Source organism: Bufo bufo, chromosome 8 (assembly GCF_905171765.1).
Source record: "Bufo bufo chromosome 8, aBufBuf1.1, whole genome shotgun sequence".
In the NCBI taxonomy this organism is placed as follows: Eukaryota; Metazoa; Chordata; class Amphibia; order Anura; family Bufonidae; genus Bufo; species Bufo bufo.
The window spans coordinates 12,658,749-12,676,927 of NC_053396.1; the positions used below are offsets into that span (position 1 = coordinate 12,658,749).

At 50.8% G+C, this 18,179-nt stretch overlaps 1 protein-coding gene across 2 annotated transcripts in view; it reads left to right on the top strand.

Moving 5' to 3' along the window:
* Positions 1-221: 221 nt before the first annotated feature.
* The window catches only part of PLXNA3 (plexin A3), a 75,138-nt gene continuing 57,180 nt past the window's right edge, over positions 222-18,179 (top strand). For both annotated transcript variants that reach the window (XM_040405134.1, XM_040405135.1), the window contains exon 1: positions 222-337. The gene's annotated coding sequence lies outside the window, so the exon portion shown is untranslated. The remainder of the gene's footprint in view (positions 338-18,179) is intronic.

The following is an 18,179-nucleotide window of genomic DNA, read 5'->3' on the forward strand; positions in this document are numbered from 1 at the left end:
TTCCACCCCCGGGGTAGAAGAAGTAACATGTGATACGATCAGTGAAAATCCATCTGATCCGTAATAATTTCTCACACATCCGGCTTCACTTTCCTTGACAGGTGGGTAATTACAGAGCGGTCCTGGCAGTCTGGAAGTACTCGTCCTCCCCTATTCTGTAGTGGTAGCGTCCGTGTAGAAAAGGGTCTCAGGGGCTCGGAGCGGCTCAGTGTGAGCGGGCGGCGGTGCGGGTGGGAGCGGCTGTCTGTCCGTCTGTCTGTTTGGGGGTCTCTGCTGATCTGTCATACCCTGGACCCCCTTAGCCCCCAAAATACCGAGATAGACCACACAAGGCATGGTGAGTACGAGCGCCGGGAGCCTCTGTTCTGTATGATATGGGGGTGCATGCTGGGAGCCCCCTGGGAGGCAGGGCCACTCCCAAGGGCAGTAATATTGGGGGCATCTACAGTCACGTGGGCAGAGGTTGTGTCTGCTGCACCCTGTATGGTTTTGGGGTGTGCCCCCCTCATTTTGTGGCCTCATGCACTTGGAGGGGGGGGGGGGGGGGGGAAACTTTAACCCCTTGCATCCCTGCTCCATCCAGGTCTGACCTATTCCATTCAGTCCTTTCACCTGACTGCACCCACCCACCCTGTGTACCCCCCACCCACCTTTGCATGTTGTATGGTGAAGGAGCCCCCCAGTGTTTTGATGTGACAGGTTGTCGGGGGTCGTCAGAGGTGCCGGAGCTTGCACTTTTCGCACAGGTGTGACGAATGGGACTAGATGGTGAATTTAGACTGTGATTGTGGTGAAATCTGGATCTGCTTGATGTGTAATGTGATGAAGATGCCAAGATTCCCTAGGATTAGGCGCTTGCCACCTAGTACGGGGATTCGGATAATATTTGTGTAGGTCGCCGCTCTAATAACGTGTGTCTATAACGACCGTATCTGTGCCATGGAAACCCCGGGAGCTTGCAATCTGTTGCCGGAGCCTTCTATATAGGGCCCACCCCCACCCCCCCCCTCCGTCGCCAGTGACATGCTCCGTGAAGCCGATGGCTATCCCAGCTCCAGGATACAAGTTTAATGGTGAGATGCCAGATCTGATGAGCGGCGAGCGTGCACGGAGACGAGCGTCCTCCAGGATGCAGCAGATTGGAGCTCTTGTCACAATGGAGAGAACAGATGTGGTCTTCACGCCGAGGACGCATCATGGCTGGATGAGAATTGGGTGGCCACGGCATAGCGGGTCCAAGAGCTAGCGCTTTGGTAGCGCCTTCATGTGTTGGTAGGTCAATATTTAGCGGGCGATGATTGACAGCTGTCTCTTTTAGCGGCAGGTGAGTCGCGGGCCCCCGGGGGATATTTACGAGATTTGTTGCAGAAATTTCTGAATTTCTGCAAGACGGATGGGAGGGTTTTTGAAATTTTTGTGACAAATTTGCCACTTGTGAATACGACCTAAGGTCACATGCACATGACCGTGTCCGTTTTGTGATCTGCGAAGTGCAGATCCGCAAAACGCGGGCGCCGGCCGCGTTCATCCTGAATCTCGGTGCTGACCTATTGATTTCATGTCCTGTCTTTTGCGGCACGGGCATAGAGGCCTTACCGTACGCCTCTGGGTCCGTTCGGCCGCCCCGCAAAAGATAGAACGTGTCCTATTTTTGTCCGCATCGCAATGCGGGATGTACACGGCCGGTGCCCATGTTTTTTTCGAATCTGTGGTTTGCGGTCTGCAAAATGGGCACAGTCGTGTGAATGGGGCCTAATGGGGTATTCCCACCTGGGACATTGGCTTCCGGATCTGCTTTTGTCTCCAGAATGGGGCCCCCGCCGCACATGCGCGGCCCCCCTCCATTCACTGCTAAGGGACTTCCGAAAAAAGCTGAGCCCCTAAGATTGGACATTTCTGTGAGCCCCATAGCTGTGAATGGAGAGGATCCTGCGCATGTGCAGTGTGATCTGTATTCACTTTGGGGGCTCTCTTCTTGACAGACCCATCGGACTTTAAGGGCACAGTTACTCGCAGGCGTGTCGCGCTCCCCTTACATTAGAGTCAATGGGACCCCTACCTCTAGAACGGGGCCCCCAAAGCGAAGGAGAGCGTACTGCGCGTGCGTGGCGTGCTCTCTATTTACGTCTATGGGAGTTCCAAAAAGAGCTGAGCCCACTAAGCTGTTTTTGGAAGTACCATAGAAGTGAATGTGCGGCGCACACTGCGCAAGCGCTGCCCACTTCTATGGGAAATCCAGAAATGGCCAAGCTATTGGGTCACCTCAGGCTTGGTGTAAAGCGGAGCCCTAACTGAAATTATTATTGCAACAAAGTAACGCCGTGCTCAGTAATGTGACTTTGTTGCAACAAAGGAGGAATCCTTTAAAGAGGGTTCCCCCACAGCTGACCTTCATCTCCAGAGGATAGAGGAGAAATGTCTTCTTGCTGGTGCCCCTAACGGACACTAGAACTGGGGTCCCGAGTGGTGATTGAACGAAGTGGCGGTCAAGTCCCCCCAGGCTTTATATGGAGCGGCACCCCATATGTCTGTCCACCAGGCCTCGCTGCGGTCGGAGGAGGGTTTGGACCCCCGTTCTAGTGGTCACTGGGGGTCTCCGCGATCAGACGGTAATATTGGAGATTGGGGGCTAGATACAAGAAACCTTGTAGGCTTGACATCGCCGACCGCTGTCTCTTGCGATTCCCCTCACATCACACACATGCATGCTCGGTGGAGAGGGGAGGAAGGGTCTTCCACTGGGGCCGATGTTTGCCTGTAGTGAGCAACAATCAAGGATATAGGTGGATTACAAACCAAACAAAGACCGGGCGGGCGTGCACAGATGTCAGGAATGCAGGTTAAGTGGCCACAAGGTGACTATAAAGGGATAGGAGGACCAAAAAGCAGGAGCACGTCCAGCGGTGCAAAGGGCAGGGATCAGTGCAATCCCCCGGTGCCAGGACCTTCACTTATCTCTGCAGGATCCTTGCATGTCACATCGCTATTGGTGGATTTTTGGGAGGTTTGTGTTTTTTGGCAATTACCATGATATGGTGGCATCCTGTCGCTGTGCCAGGGATGCGTGTCCCATAGTCTGTGCAATGTGTGACTGTAGTGGGTGCTATCACACTGTGGCCCTAGTGCTTGAGGGGTCCACAGGGCAGTAAGTGGGCGGGGGGCTTGGTTTGCAATTTGTATCAGGGCACAGGAACTGCACGCCCTAGCCTAAGGCTACATGCCCACGACCGTATGTGTTTTGCGGTCCGCAAATTGCGGATCCGCAAAAAAAAACGAATGACGTTCCGTATGGCATTCGTTTTTTTTTTTTTTGCGGATCCATTGTAATCATGCCTATCCTATAGGAAAAAAATAGGACATGCACTATTTTTTGAGGAGCAACGGACATACTGATGCGGACAGCACACAGTGTGCTGTCCGCGTTTTTTGCGGACCCATTAAAATGAATGTGTCCGTATCCTATTCGCAAAAAAACCCCAGAACGGACACGGAAACAAACAACGTTCGTGTGCATGTAGCCTAAAGCTGTATATATAGATGTATGTAGGGATCAGCAGCCTCCAGCTGTTGTGGAACTACAACTCCCATCATGAAAACTTGCTCAGCTGTTCTTGTAACCCCTCCTAGAAACGAGTAGAGCATGCTGGGAGTTGTAGTCCCACAACAGCCGCAGTGGTAGAGGATGCCGCCCCCCCCCCCCCCCCTGAATTTGGATGACAAAGGAAAGCTCCGGAGCAGCATGTATCGCAGGGCGGTGTATCCTGGCACAAGGTCATTGCAGGACGCCAGGCAGGGTATGCCATGTCCTCTTGTGCCCGTACATGATGCCTATGAACCCGCCACATTGCGTGACGCTCGCTACTACGGGTCCTACAGAACTATTAACCCAGCTTTCCCGGGCTCCTGACCTGCCATGTGTATGGATTATGCAGCGATGTATGCCCACATAACTGTACAGATTTGCCATGCAGGGAGATTGGAAAGCTGGGTGACCACCGGTGGGCATCGTCCTGGCAGATATTTTGATGGTCACCCAGCTTTTCCAAGGTACGGATTAAAAAAAGGGCTACAAGTCTAGCAATTTATGGCGCCCTCAGCAGGTGGCACCCACTTGTGCGGAGCGCAGCGGTATTGTGACTACGATTGGCGATCACTTGGCTGAGATGACAGCACAGAATGACTGCTGGCATGACAGGTCCTCGTTTAAAGGGACATGCACCCCATTTGTAACGCGCCGGTTCTCATTAGGTCGCGGCGGGGCAATGAATAGTGGGAAATATTGTAATTCATTAGTCTTTTTGGCCGCGGCTGCCAGATAAGGTTTATTATGTGCGGAGATGATTTATTCTGTGCACATTAACATGTATTGATGTGATCTCCACCTCCTGCCATCAGAAACGGACGCTCCCCCTACAGGCTGAGACGGGAACTGCGGGATAATTGCTGCTGCCTGAAACCAGTTAGTGATGTGTGATCCGTGGCGGGATCGGATCTGATCCATCAGAAGGCCGAGCGGGAAATAAATATGTCACACGCTAAATGTGTGACTATGTGACCGGCTGGTAGGCACCGATCAGGGATCATCCGGTGACGGTGGTGCCCGTCCTAGGGTGGGATTTGTGTGGCGGAAAGTTGGAAGGCTCTGAGGGACCTTGACAAGGGCCGAATTTTGATGAATGACTGGGTCTGAGCAAGTCTTGTGGGGCCTTCCCAGTATGTAGTGGTTAGTACCTACCAAAAGTGGTCCAAGGAAGGACAACCAGTGCCCTAGGATCACTGACGTGTGGAGGTGAAGGCTCAGCCCGCCTGGTCCAATCCCACAGAAGAGCTACTGTAGGACAAATGGGGACCACCCAAAAGCAATGGACATGAGATCAGAACTGGACTATGGACCAATGGAAGAAGGCGGCCTGGTCTGAGGAATCATGTTACATCATGTGGACGGCAGAGGGCGTTTGCGTCATTTACCTGGGGAAGAGATGGCACCAGGTGCAGTATGGGAAGAAGACGGCCTGGTCTGAGGGATCATGTCGCATCATGTGGACGGCAGGGGGAGTCACTTACCTGGGGAAGAGATGGCACCAGGTGCACTGTGGGAAGAAGACGGCCTGGTCTGAGGGATCATGTGGACGGCAGGGGGGGCGTCACTTACCTGGGGAAGAGATGGCACCAGGTGCACTGTGGGAAGAAGACGGCCTGGTCTGAGGGATCATGTCGCATCATGTGGACGGCGGGGGGCGTCACTTACCTGGGGAAGAGATGGCACCAGGTGCACTGTGGGAAGAATACAAGCTGGCGGAGGCAATGTGGTGATCTGGGCAATGTTTGATTGTGTCCTGTCATCATGTGAATATGACCCATGCCACCGACCTACCTTGTGTAGAAAAGTACCCCCCTGATGGCAGTGCCCTCTTTCAGCAGGATAATGCCCTCACCACATTGCAGAAACTGTCCAGGAACATGGCAGAGATGTAGGCGACCTCAGTCCGATCGTGATCTGTGGCCTCCATGGAGGCCGCACCGAGCGACTCGCAGGACGTGATAACTCGGGACACCTCGGAAGTCTTGTGGAGTCCATGTCTCGAGGAGGTCAGAGCACCGTTTTCAGCTTTCCCAAACCCAGATCTGAGACAGAAAAAGAGGATTTTAGGACATTTTCTGGTGATTTGTGTGATTTTTACGTAGTCCCTGTGGAACCCGGCCCTAGTATTGATAATAATGTGTTCTCCAGACTGTCCGTCAGTCCCTCCGTTCCAGCTGTTTACTGATCCTGCTGGACGGAGCTGTCACATGGACCCCCGCCCCCGCAGCCCATGATGACCCCCCCCCGCTCCCCTCCTTGAGTGTTTAGTGTTTTTTCTTTTTTTTTTGTCGCCGTCTCATTAGTGACTTCATTATATGAAACGTGAGCACCTGGAAAGCAGTCTACACCCGCCCCCCCCACTCTCTAGCAGGTGCCCCCCGGGACCTTAGCGTCTCGGAAGACGTTCAGATACTGTACTTTACAACTGTTATTCTCATGCAGGATATTTTTAGCTGGTAATGTAAGCTCCTGGGACAAGGATTCCTCGCCGCGTGTGGCGAGCTGCCGATATAATTTTTTTTTCTGTATTGGTTTGGCGGTGTCCGATCTTTTCGAGAATGGAGGGTCCTAGGGTTCCCTTCGCTGGCTTTGCATTTATGCACGCGCAGTACTGTATCCGCCACCCCCATCACATTATATGAGGAAATCGCTTGAAGTGCAATTCCCTCGCGTATCATTGAACATTGAGGTCGCGTTGTCGGATCTCGTATGCGGAATTGGACGCCTTTTGCATCAAGTTCGTTTGGGAATGAGATTTCTGGGCGCTCAGCGTCTCCCCCCCGGCACAGAGCGAGCGGCCGGATGCCGCCAAATACATATTGTGTATTTTTGTAGGGATCGACCATTGGAGTTCGCAGTCCACAGGGGGATTTTGGGGTTTTGCCTCGGCTTCTCTGCTGCTGTTTATTGAGAGGAGATGTTGGGAGTTATCCCTGTGCCTTCTGCTGCGTCCATCTGTGCTGCTTTTCTCCTGGTAAACATTTGCCAAATCCCCTTTGTTCTCAAGTGTCCACATCGGGGACGTTCCCCAGGCGACTCGTCCGGACTGATTGCAACGAGCTGACCAGCCCTGATGGGAGTGATCACCTCTCTGTATTATGTCTTATGTTCCTCTACTTATATCTGTTTCTCGGAAAGCTGGGTGGGTAACCAGTGCCGCCGCCATTACTGCACCTTGCCTGCATGACTTGGGGGCGTCACACGGCTTTCCAAGACCCCCCTTCCCCTCCCCAGGACTTGCAGCTGTATCCTATTGGGAAATCTGGGTATGTCGGGCCTTAGGGAATTTTGAGGGGGGCTGCGCTTTTGTTCCCGATGTTACGTGGCCGTAGGGGGCGCTCGGAGGCGTCGGGTGCCTGCCCAGTGACTGGGACGGCATGCACTGCGGGTGTGCAGGGGTTACAGCGCTTCGCCGGCGCTCTGCTCCCGTATTTATATTAAGCGTTTTACCAGGAAGCATCCGGAGAGATAAATATATCATGTCCAGGTACGTTCTGGAATGTGTAACCATGACAGAGGATCGGCAGCTGCCCATTAACCCCTTCCTGCCTCGCCGCCAGGTCCGCCCGGCCCCGCAGGAGCCAGTTTTTTTTTGGTGCCTTGGTAGCGCAGTGTCCTGGACTCCTTGCCCCCTCGGGATGTGTGAGGGGTGTCCGGACCCGTCCTGGGCTGCGAGGAGGGGGACCTGCGGAGTGACAGCCGGGACCGCCGCTCATCTGTTGTCAGGCTCTCGACAGCGAGGCAGGAAATTGCTGCTGATCTCATGCTTCTCGCCGCTATCTCCGCACTTCCCTTCACCCGATCGCTTTCATGTCATTGGAATGAGGGAAAGTGTCGATGTTTCCAGCGCTTTCTTTTATCTCCTGCAGGATGGAGACGCTTGATATTTTTTTTTATATATATTTTTTTTCTGATAAAAGGGGGTTTGTCGGAGTAAAAGGGAGGCCCCTTCCTCTCTCCAGCCTCGAAGTTTATCCTCCTGGTAGGTTGTCAAAGCAGACTCGAAACTTTAAAAAGCTGAGCGACAACCCCGGTGGGAGCAGTAATGAATGCCTGCAAGGCTTATGTTCAGACGGAGGATTTTGGGATTGAGTTTTGTGGCGCGCTGAAACCAACTCCCATTGTTTTCAATGGTAGGCTGCGCCGCAGTTCATGCGGCTGAGGGTTTTTGCAGACCATGTTCTGAATGTACAGGTCCGTTTTTGGCACTGTTACTCCGCGCACCCCTGACAAAGCCGCAGCCGGGGGGCCTGCTCTCGCGGTTTAGCTCCGTTCATTGGAGCTGAACCTAGGACAGGTCCGCATTGAAACCCGCAGCGCGGCGCAGCGATTTCTGCCGTGGGATATGCAGCGGATTTTGTCGCAGAGACAATCCTCCTATTAAACATGCCCTAAGTTGTCACCCAGCTTTGCCAATGTCCTGATTCGCAAAACCGTCTAGTCGTGCAGCCATGCAAGACAAAGCGTTTATCACGTGTGTATTTAATGGTCTTTAAGGGAGTCTGTCAGCAGTTTTGCCTAGCACTAGGTCATGGCAGCGGGAAGCAGAACTAACATATTTTGAAGTTTTTGTCAGAAGTGGTGTGAATATGTAGTTTTATTCTGCCAGATTCTGGTGCTGCAAGTGCGCAGTAGGCGGAGCTTCACTGTGAAATTCCCTTGATATTGAGGTGCTTCACAGCCCCTCCCCTCTGCTCTATGTGACGGCTTATCTCATCCAATCAGGAGACCACTACAGCTGTCATTCTGGGCTTAGGGGCGGGGCGGTGAAGTAGCTCAGTGCAGAGAGCCCCTCATAGTGACGCTCCGCCTCCTGGGCACTTACAGGAGCAGAAACTGACAGAATAAAACTTCATATTCACACTACTCCTGATAGCAAAAGCTCTTCCCCCTAGACCCACCTGGTGCTGTCAGCAGTTTAGCATGGTCAAAACTGCTGACACACTCCCTTTAATGGGCTATTCCTATCTCATAGTGATGGCATATCACTAGGATTAGTTATGATTGATGGGATTCTGACCTCTGGGGCCCCTATTGATCCTGAGAATGAAAGGGCTGAAGTGCAAGGATGCTTTCTCACTCCACAGCAGCGCCCCCAGACCATGCTGGGAACTGCAGCTGGCCCTATTAACATCACTAGTATGCTATTGCAGCTCTACAGCACCAAGACCCCTTCATTCGGTGGGCCCCCATATGTTATAAAGTGATGGCATATCCTTCCAGTATGAAATGGGAATACCCCTTTAAATGATATTCACAGAGACTCTGTGTCTCTGCAGCAGACCTGGAGACAGCCTGTAATCATACATTTAACACTACGTGACCCGCTTAATTAGCGATCGCTGCTGACCTTTGTAATTACTGTGTATTGATGGTTCGGCGGGGACAAGGTGAATGTTCGTTCGTAAAAAGCGCATTAGTAATGGGACGTGAAGGTGGCAAAGACGGAGAGGGGTTGCAGAAGGAGGTCGGGGTGCAAGAACCGCCTGCGGTGTAAGCAATGCACGGCGCCAGTTTTATCTCCATTGCATATCATAAACTTGCGGGGCCCGACCAATTTTGTGGTCTGGGTGTCCATTCCCTTGTGGAGAGTCTGCCATTGTGGGGACCCCCAGCAAACGGCTCAGGAGGGCTCCGCACCACCACGTATTACCTGTATGAACCATAGAATACTACGCTGTAAGGAACAGAAGTCAGTGCTGGGAGCTTAGGTCCTGTTCACACCACAATAATGGACCGCTGCTGATGTATAACCTCGATGGAGGCCTCCGATATATCCCACTGTATTGCCATTTAGTATGATACATCATCCCTAGGGTCCCATTGCAAAAAAAAATTATGTATACTGAGCGGTACGTGTTTCTTGTACTAGTCTACTGGCCCGACGGAGGACAAAAGGACACTGGTTTGCAACAGGTTGGAAAGCAGCGGACATATGTGACCATATATGGACGTCTAACAGTTTGCTTTACAGCATGTTGAAAACTCTTTGCAACAATGCAAGGCACAATAATTAATAGGAGAGGTGCAGATGCGTCCCTGATATAGAGGGTTGGTGGAGTCTGCATGGCGACCCCCACAGGAAAGGTTAAGCAAAATTCCTTTGGTTGATATTTTATAAGTTGTCGACAACCGTAGCCGTCTCATGTCCGTGCGTTTTAGACTACAGGAGCTGGAGTCGGGGCTAGGACCCCGGGGGCGCCCATTCTGCCTTCTGCCCCAATTACCTTGTGAAATATAAAATTAGACTAATATATAATGGCTCGTGAAAAGTCCCGGGATCAGGTTTTCTGGGAGCCGAGCGTTTGTCTTGGCTCCGGAGCTGGAGATCGGTCTCATGAAGCCAGACCAAGGTTGGAGCTGGCAAACCGGGAACGCTGCCAACCTGAGTGCAGACTCCCCGTTGGCTTCCATTTAACTATTACCCCGTGTCGGTACCTTTTTAGCGGGGCTCGGAGAACAGCAAAGAGACCCCCCCCCCCCCACCTTCATTCATACCAGATGCAAGGTGAACGTGGGGGCAGGGTCCAAGGTGAGAGGTCCCAACTGTGCTGCTACTTGGGAGGGCGGCCTTCACGATGAGGGTGAGGACATGGCGGGGCTTTATTTCCACCCCGTGTACAGTAGACACTGGAATTACTATGGGAGCCTTTGTAAAATTTTATTTTAATGCCGCCATATAGTGCTGAAAAAGCAGATTTACGAAGTGGCTGGACTTTCTAATATCCTAGTAAAGGGACGCCTGGCCTATCTCCATCTGCCTTAGGTCTCATGCTCCTGACTGTATTTTTTTTATTTTTTGTGGTTTCTGAGGGACTGCAAAAAATATGGCGCATGAGGCCCTAAAAGCAATCTGTTGCTCGCTGTTATCCGCCATTCCCAGCCAATGGCGACTGCTTTGTCTCGCTTCTCCAGGAACGTTTTGCAGGCTACTGGTCCTTCTTATGGAGACCACCAGTTGAGAGACTTAAAGGCAGTGCACCCTGGGAAAATGTGCAAATTGTCTCTCCTCTAGAAGGAAGAAAACGGTCTCCACAGTGCCACCTATAGATAGCTGCCCTGTAAGTCCATGTCTGACCTGTTAAAGAGCCTTGAAACGTGACGAGCCAAGCCAGACTCCTCCATAAAGAAGAGGCCCCCGTCTGTTTCGAAAAGGAAGGTCAAAGGCTTCTCTTTGCGATTACTGCGGGCCCGAGAATGATAGTCCTGAACATCAGTCCTACAGACTCGGGCATGCTTGACCACCAAACAGAGTGGTCGCGTTCAGTGGGGACCCCCAGCATTCAGACCTATCCTGTGGGTTGAACATTGACCTTCTTCTGGAAGAGAGCTAATTTTCATCAACTCGAAGCAATGGCAGAATTTCAGTACCTCTGCTATCAGTCCTTCTCCCAGGACCATGGTTATTGTGTTTAGCAGGAATTCCAGCAGCACGAAGACAAACCTGGCTCCAGACTGGATGAAAAGCCTTGTTTTTTTTTAGCTCGCAGTCACGAAGGCGAAGACTTTTTTGCAGCTTCACGAGGGACTGATGGGTCCTTTCTGACCTCGCGGGTCGAGAGGCGCAGACAAGGCCTCCGGAGCCTTTTTCTTGCTCCTCATGTGTTGGGACAGAGTCTGTTGGGCAGACATCACTTTTATTGACAAGTCCTGAAAGAGGCTTTCAGAGGGTGCCAGATTTAGCGGCACGGCCGAGCCGGAGAGGGGGGGCGGCAGGGATGGGGGTAATGGCTGAATAGCAACTGGACGTCGTTAACGGGGACATGTGGTGACAAATACAAATGAGGCGACCCCCAGCGAGACGCTGAAGGCCAAGTTTAGGTGCAGGAATCTTCTCGCACTGGACTACAAGGCTTGTCCGATGGATAATTGACATAAGGGGGGGGGGGGTTCCATTTTGGTTTTTGCATTCGTGCCCTACAGCACCGCTCTCCAATGGCTGGTTCCTCAGCTGTTGCAGGATTACAACTCCCAGGGCATAGTGGGAGTTGCAGTTTTGCAATAACAGGAGAGCCACAGAGGGGTGGCCATTGCCATTAAGCTTTTAGCTCTCAAGGCATGGTGAGAGTTGTAGTTTTGCTACACCTGGAAAGCCACATATTTGACTTCGTTGTATGGCATGGTGGGAGTTGTAGTTTTGCAGCAGCTGGAGGACGACAGTTGGGTGATCGTTGTTGTAGAGCAGGGCATGGTGAGAGTTGTAATTTTGCTACACCTGGAGAGCCTCATATTCGAGTCTGTTGTATGGCATGCTGAGAGTTGTAGTTTTGCTATAGCTGGAGAGCCACAGATCGATGATTTGTTTTTGTAGAGCAGGGATGCTCAACCTGCGGCCCTCCAGCTGTTGCAAAACTACAACTCTCAGCATGTCTGGACAGCCTACCATCTATTAGGGTATTGTGGGAGTTGTTGTGGTTTTGCTACACCTGGAGAGCCACATATTCATGGCTGTTGTACAGCATGGTGGGAGTTGTAGTTTTGCAGCGCGAGAGGTTGTAACCCATGGCTCTACAGTCTACTACTGGAAACCCATGGCCATCTACTAGATGTCTACAGATTGAGGGTCTTTCCAAGTAGAGAAATGTTGAGATTGTCTAGCTTTTGCAAAAGTACAACTCTCAACAGGCTGTTAGGGCTTGCTTGGGGGTTGTGCAACGTTTAGAGGTCCACAGGCCAAGTATGGCTTCTCCATCGGGTACTGATGGACCCAGCCTAGGGGATCGGCCCCATTCAGGTGCACCAAGGGCCAATGCGTCCAAAGTTGCTGGAGTTTGCTCCAGTATATACATTGAGATGTGTCTTGGTTGCGCTGAATATTTCGGCTACTGATGAACACCCCCTGAAATGGATTTCGTCTGGCGTTCCAGAATTGGGAGACATGACCGTGATCAAGTCCTGGAATCGCGGATATTATAGGGGTAAAGCCCGGCGCCTGCACGGAAATGGCAGAAATGATCCATAATGGGATAATAGCCGTGCGCAGGAGCGCGCAGGAATTCTTTGCAGAGGGGGGCACCGAGGGGATTAGTATAGTAAATGTATGTGCATGCTCGATGTGTGTCCAGGGCGTACAATAATGGGCGGCCACGGCCTCTAATGCACTGGATGAAAAGGATGCACGGGGGGGTTTGGGGGGGTGCATGGGCTGTAATAGAAGGCGGGGGGGGGGGGTCTGTGCACATAGAGGCGTGCAGGGCTTTGGAATAGGAGGAATTGTGTGCAGGGGTCTCCACATACAGTGCAGAGAGCTATTTGGATGCCCCCCCCCCCAGATTCACTTGCCAATTAGAGAGAGAAACCTTACAGCTGAGGATTGAGGCAGGGTTGTCATGGCGACTGGAGGGGGAGTGGGGAACCAGGGTGATGACATCACTGTGCTATTATGGGATGGAGGCAGCGATATCATCAGTGCGGAGAGGCCTGCAGTCCACAGCGTGCACACAGTCATGCACCTGTCAGAATAATGCACATGTACACATCGGCAGGGATGAGCCCCTGATAGTTTTCCCCCTTAAAACGGGGAATTTTTCAATTTTTTTTTGGGCAAAAACTGCCATTTTTGCTGACTGTTTTTAGAAAAAATGTAGTGCCCAGATGTTTGTGGTTCTTGTTTTTTCTTCCATGGCAGTTTGTGCAAATCGGAGCGTGCACACGCGCTGAAAAATACTGTTTGTAAAATGAAAAGCCACAAACAATGCACAGAAAAAAAAAAGTTTTCATATGTTTTATGTTGGACGACTACTACGTCCGCACCAAGATGGCGGAGGATGAATATCGCTGGCGGCAGGGAAGTGACGGTCACGTGTACTAGCATTACACCTCTGCGGTGACGCGTATGACAGCTGCCCCCCCCCCCCCATATACGTGTGTGTATATAGCTTGTCCTGTAGGACGGGCAGCGTCGGTCAGCCACTGGATGATGGATAAGTAATTACATATTACCGGACAGCTGTCGCCAGCTCGCCGGGGATTATTCCCGGGTAATAAAGTCACCGCCATCAGTCAGAGAAACCTGTGACTGATTTAGTCTCAGTCCTGAGGATCGATAGGAGGAGCTGGCAATAAATGTTTTATTATAGCGCGTGTCACCCGGGAATATGAGAACAGCATCCTATATCACCCTGCCAGCGCTCCTATATGATGTACTGCCGGGAGACGTTGCTCTTCTATTCCAGGAATTAAAGGGACATGGAAGCTAAAAGTCTGCATGGATGGAGCCGGAGTAGTGGTCATGGGGGGCAGGGACGTTTTCTGCACTGCTTGTATTACGGCTGCTCTCCTCGGCCTAACAGGCAGGCGATTTTTTATTTGTGTCTCTGTTGGTTTTTTCGTGGAAACCTTCAAAGACGGCAGACATTAAATAATTCAGTGCATTTTCAAATGCTCCTCACCGGTGTTGCAGGGTATGCTTTACCGCATCACACTGACGGCGCTCCTATATGATGCACTGCCGGAGCTGTTTCCAACACACGCTCCGCCATTCCGTAGGTTTAAATAGCCACAAAAAATCTGTGTGCGTGGATGGACCTGGAGTAGTAATCATGGGGGGCAGGGATGTTTTCTGCACTACCTGTGTTATGGCAAAAAGACTGTGGTCCTCGCCTCCTCCTCCTCCTCACAGGCAGCCGTGCCCTGAAGGTACCATTTTTGCTTGTTGTTCTGTAAGTTTTTCATGGGGACCTACAAAGACGGCAGCCATTAGTGATGTATTTTCGTATGCTCCTCACCAGTGTGGGCACACTTTTACCGCATCCTATTTCACCCCGCCAGCGCTCCTGTGTGATGCACTGCCGGACCCATTTGCAGAAGACACTGGCATTCCAGGGTTTAAATGGCCATGAAAACTAGTCTGCATGGAAGGACCCGGAGTAGTAGTCATGGGGGGCAGGGATGTTTTCTACACTACCTGCGTTATGGCGTCCCTGCCCCCCATGACCGGTATTGCTGGGCATGGTTTACCTGGTTACCAAAATGGCTGCCTCTAGTGTGTGTGTGAGGGGTGGTCACAGAGAGGCCGCGGTTGGTCACCATGGCTTCTAATTAAACCAGTCTCCCGTCTGTGTTCCCAGTCCACCTCCGTGTGTCTGCAGCTTCTCGCATTCCAGGGTTCAAATGGCCATGAAAACTAGTCTGCATGGAAGGGACCCGGAGTAGTAGTCATGGGGGGCAGGGATGTTTTCTGCACGACCTTTATTATGGCAACCATATTTCCTCCAAAAGACTGTGGTTCTCATCTCCGCCTGTGTCCCGTAGGTGCCATTTTTGCTTGCTGGCCTGCAGGTTTTTTGTGGAGACCGACAAAGCTGGCAGCCATTAAATAATTGTGTGTTTTTGTATGCTCCTCACCGGCGTCGTGGGGCATTCTTTACCGCATCCTATATCACCCTACCAGCGCTGCTGTATGATGTACTGCCGGAGCCGTTTCCTGCACATCGCTTTGTTACTCCAGGAATTAAAGGGACACGGAAATTTAAAGTATGTATGGCTGGTCCCAGGGTAGTAACTATGGGGGGCAGGGATGTTTTCTACACTACCTGCGTTATGGCGTCCCTGCCCCCCATGACCGGTATTGCTGGGCATGGTTTATCTGGTTACCAAAATGGCTGCCTCTAGTGTGTGTGTGAGAGGTGGTCGCGGAGAGGCCGCGGTTAGTCACCATGGCTTCTAATTAAACCAGTCTCCCGTCTGTGTTCCCAGTCCACCTCCGTGTGTCTGCAGCTTCTCGCCGCAGATCTAACATTTTTCTCCATTGTAGTAAGGAGGAAGGGTATAATGTTACCGGGCTGATTAACTCATTCCTGCCTTTTGATATCTGGTATCGGCTGATGGGCCCTGGGTGGGGGTGGCTTGCAGGATGAGGGTCTTCACTCATGTCACGGCCTGAATGGAAAAAGCAGAAGCAGTAAAAGTTGAACATTGGGTCAACGTGTGGACAGACAAAGAGGAAACCACCTCACGCCCTGTTATAATGGCTGGTTAGAATTCTTCACCGTGCGCCTCCTCAAAAAGAGAAAGTTCGGGTTAACCTCGCACAGAGGTCCAGGAGCTGTTTTGGTGGGGACTTTCTTTTCTTCTCTAGTGTGAGGACCCCACCAGACAGCTCCTCATATCTCAGGACCTCTATATTGATGTGAGGAGATCTGCTTATGTCAAAGCATGGTGGTAGGACTCTGCCCACCCTGCTTGACCTGTTGGTGAAGGACATGTCCCTTTTGCTCTTCCCCGGCTCCATGGAGTCTACACTTTCTCCTCCATAACTCTTTCCTCACTTGTAAATACCTCATAAACTGCCCCTATAACACTGGTGTCTCCTCTGGTACGCTCATCTCCGTGTTACGACCGAGCAGCACCTGGCGTGTGGAATTCACTATATGGAGGAATGTGCCGGTGCTGTCAGGCTCTCCTCCACATTCCTGGCCGTCAAATACTTCAAAATCCATCACTTTACACATACAAAATATGGCCCCGGCCATTCCTGAACATGCCAGGAGTTTGTTTAAAGGGGAGATCCAGTCAAAATAATCTTTACCCCTACCTTTTTTAACCTATTACAAGAAATCTGACACAATATTCTTTTGTATGACTGGTGCCAAAGGGGTCTGAGCTTGTCGTGGAAACCTGTGGTGGTCCGAGATTATACACTTCACCGTCTTAATCTACTGAGAAGACCATTTTGACTAGACTTCTCCTAAGAACCCTAAGGCTCTTTTTGGAGATGTCTAGATGAAAACCTCGGATGTATGTGTTTAATGGACTCCTTTGATTATTGTCCATCAGTTATAACCACCCATGATGGAGGCCTATGGGTCCATTTAGCTTATGCCTGGGGGTGCTATCCAGGATGAAAAGCCCTTTTAAGCATGATGGTTTTCCTCTAACACGTCCTTCTGCAAGTAGTTAGTACTGGTTGTTGGTAAATTCGGGGAACTTAAGCCCTGCCAAGGCAATGACCTATACCCACATTGGGAGTGCCCATTTTGGACCTGGGACATTTGCTGGAATGGTCTCTGAAAATTAGAGACAGCTCCTGAAAATTCAGACCTAAAAGTGAAGCTTGGTGACCACCCCTCTACCCTTTGTAATGTCCGCCACGTTAGGGTGACACTTGAAATCTGGACTGAACAATGCTTGAAGCGGGACCCCCCAGCAGTCCCTGAGAAACGAGGCTCCTCTCTCTGAATGGAGCAGTAGTGCACATGTCGGTCCTTTATGGCAAAGTGGTAGGATCATTCTAGACTTCGTAGCTTAAAGAGAAGTAGTCACAAATAATATTAGAAGGCATCCCTCCATTCCGGACTTCCCATCTATAAGCCACATTAGATGGTGACCACAAAGAGCGCCCCTCTTTGGAGCCCTAAACAGGTCTATATAGTAATTTCAGTGTGAGCTATGTAATGCTTCATTTCCCCTGTAGTGGCGCTGCAGAGAAATTGACAGCTTAATATTGGGTTTCTTCCACAAATTGCAGCTGATCACTTTGGTTTACAAAATTTGGGACTTCCTGTGATCAGCTTATCTTCGAGGCACGCTTCTCTTTAGAATCAACTCTTTTAACCAAGCATACTGCCTGGCAGGGTTAATCCTGCTGATTAAAACGATATCTGTCTTGTGAAAATCGGTTGTGCCGTTCCAAAGAAAAAAAAGCCTTTTATTCCTTATACCTATATGGGCTTCAGTGCACACAGGGGCGTGGCCGACACTGGGAAGCTAGACCCCGCCTCTTAGTGCAATGAAGCACTCACTTACATTAAGAATAAAAGTATTTTTTCTTTGGAACTTTACAACCAATTTTCACAAGACTGGTATCATTTTAATCAGCAGGATCAGCCCCACCAGACAGTATGCCTTGGTTAATAGGGTTGATCCTGCTGGCAGGTAGCCTTTAAGTTGTTTTGTTGTATCTTAAGATGTTATCAAGACCTAGGTACATGCCTTCCACTTATAATTCTTTACAGTGGTGGCGTGATTCACGGTGTGACTAAGGGATATGAGTCTGCATTTAGGTGACATCAGCGCGCTTGCGGGGATGCATTGTCTAGCTACCCATGCATTTAGGTGATGTCACTGTGGGCGTGGCTGTTGGATGTACCACCCACCACAGCACTACATTGATGAGTTATACGTGCCGTCCCTATGCGATGCTGTTGGCTTGCAGCCACGACTGACAGCTGATGCTCTTATTCCTTAACGACATTATCTAGAAATCACCTAAAAAAAAAATTATAATTCAAAACTACATTTTTTAAAAACCCTTTAGTGTAGATTTTCATCTTTAGCCTTGACCATAAGCAGAGACCTTCTTGTCGGGTTGCAAACTGGGTTGCTGTGACCAGACGTGTTTTACAATCGAATTTAGCTAATGACATTTTCTGACATCATGTCTGTCTGATGTACGGCAGACGTTTCTTGCCCACCCTCCCTCCTGTATATCTGTCGGTGGGCACTAGAAATCCCAGCATGCTTTGCTATAACACCTCTGACCCCCTGCGTCCTTAACAAGCCTTTAAAGGGCATCTGTCAGCAACTTTATACCTATGACACTGGCTGACCTGTTACTTGGCAGTTGAAGGCATCTGTGTTGGTCCCATGTTCATAT